Source organism: Aplysia californica, unplaced genomic scaffold, assembly GCF_000002075.1.
Source record: "Aplysia californica isolate F4 #8 unplaced genomic scaffold, AplCal3.0 scaffold00480, whole genome shotgun sequence".
In the NCBI taxonomy this organism is placed as follows: domain Eukaryota; kingdom Metazoa; phylum Mollusca; class Gastropoda; order Aplysiida; family Aplysiidae; genus Aplysia; species Aplysia californica.
Genome location: NW_004797750.1, coordinates 425,750 through 427,669, shown reverse-complemented (window position 1 = coordinate 427,669; position 1,920 = coordinate 425,750). Strand labels below are relative to the sequence as shown.

The window sequence follows — 1,920 nt, the reverse complement described above, 5'->3', positions numbered from 1 at the left end:
GAGTGTGTGTGTGTGTGTGTGTGTGTGTGTGTGTGTGTGAATAGTTTGAAGATACGTGCTCAATACTGCATAGACCGGCGTCTGTGGTGAGGCGGTTAGGCGCTTTGCTGTCGCACGCAGTAGACCCGAGTGAGCGGTTGGTGGGCGCTCTTGGATGGTTTACTTATATTTCTGTCAAACATCTATCGTCTTTATCTCCCCCTCCTTCTTTTTTGGGTTTGTTACTCCCTTGTAACACCCCGAATCCTCGGCACTTATATGACCTTATTGTGTTGCAAGTGCCGTAAAACACATACTAAAACAAGAAGATCCGAGTTCGACTCTTGTGTGGAGAGAACGTTTTATCGAGTATCTCGGTCTCGGTTTTCTGCCGAGATATTGTAACCTTCTCAGGTCAGGTTGGCCCTGACAGGCAGGGTCGGAACCGAAAGACAAATTGTTTCGTTGAGGCGAAGCGTAAAAATTACTAAAAATAGGCCTACTTATATTAAAAAGAAACTTAATGCTGTATACCAAAGAAAGTGTACCTTGGATATGGCTGGCGGAGCGTTCGCTCTAGGTGACGCTCAAACGGGGGCGTAAGTCGCGAGCTGTGTGCTGTTTTGTCCTAATTCGAATTTCCAACTTTTGAGAATTTTTGTCACATATTCTGCCGAGGCTGTTCAAAACTCCTCCCACAGAGTCCAGAACTACATGTACTACGTAATGCCCATGTTCCGTAGAAACTTCAATTTCATTTTGCACCAAGACCTGTTTTTTGCGACTGGAATCCAGTGCCTTTAAAAGGAGATTTACGTCAAAACCGGGAAATAGAGAAAGCACTAGATAAACTGCAGCACTAAGTTTTCAAAGTATAGCAATTTCTTCATACAAGCATTGCGCTTCTTTGATTCGCCTCTGACTCCTAATTTTGACTTATTGACCAGTAATAATTTTTTTCTTCGTTTTTTTAAGGGGGGCTGGGTGATTTTTTATGGGGAAATATTTTGTTGATCTTTCTAGTCTTTTTTTCTTCTAATTCTATTTTCTTTCTTCTTTCAGGACTGTCAAAATATCTAACAAGAAAATAAATCCGCACCGAATATTCTTCTGGATGGATGTCCTAAAGGCAGACACAGACCGGCGCTCACCCCTCCTCTCTCGCCCGACGTCCGGCAGACGACCAATCTCGCATGGAAGTGTCCGAGCACAGACGTCAGACTCTACTCCAGGTCATCTCGGTGCTCGCGCTGCTCTGTCTCTTCTCCTCCTTCGTGCTGTTTGTGTGCGCGGCTCACGTCAAGCAGACCATCGACTCGCGCATCGCGCTCATTGAGACCTACGACAGCAACGCTCTGCCCGGGCTCTTCCTGTTCATGGGCGTGGTCAATCTGGTGCAGAACTTGACCTGCTTTATCGTCTGCTACCGATTGCGTGACGTCGAAAACAGGTTTGATTTTGTAAAACTGCCGTGTTGTTAGTTTAGTAAGGTTTTACGGCGCTCGCAACTGCATAAGGTCATATGAGCGCCAAGGTGTGGATGATAAAAGAGAAGTACAAACGCCAAGTTGTTATACCCAGCAGCGATACATCAGTATCAAATACAGTCAATCCTGCTCGAACGGCCAGTTGACCATGACAATCACCTGAACAAGCAAATTCTTCCCCAAACCTCCCTTGCCTTTTTCTATATAGTGTATTACATGTATAATGACACTGTCCAAGAGGACCACTTGTCTAAGATGGCCTCTTTACTCCTCGACAATGCGTGGTTGTGTCTTGGAAAGTTTCGACCTTTTAGTTTTAGTAAGATTTTAATGGCAACACAATAAGGTCATATAAGTGCCGAAGATTAGAGGTGTTACAAGAGAGAAACAAACACCAAAACGGAGGAGGAGAGAGAAGGACGATCGTTTTTTTAATATGAAAGAAGGAGCAAAC

The 1,920-nt window shown here is 44.6% G+C and overlaps 1 protein-coding gene across 1 annotated transcript in view; it reads left to right on the top strand.

Annotated features, from left to right (window-relative positions):
- Positions 1–1,041: 1,041 nt before the first annotated feature.
- The window catches only part of LOC101854518, a gene marked incomplete in the record, with an annotated part of 17,674 nt that continues 16,795 nt past the window's right edge, over positions 1,042–1,920 (top strand). The window contains 1 exon segment of the mRNA XM_005105611.2: positions 1,042–1,429.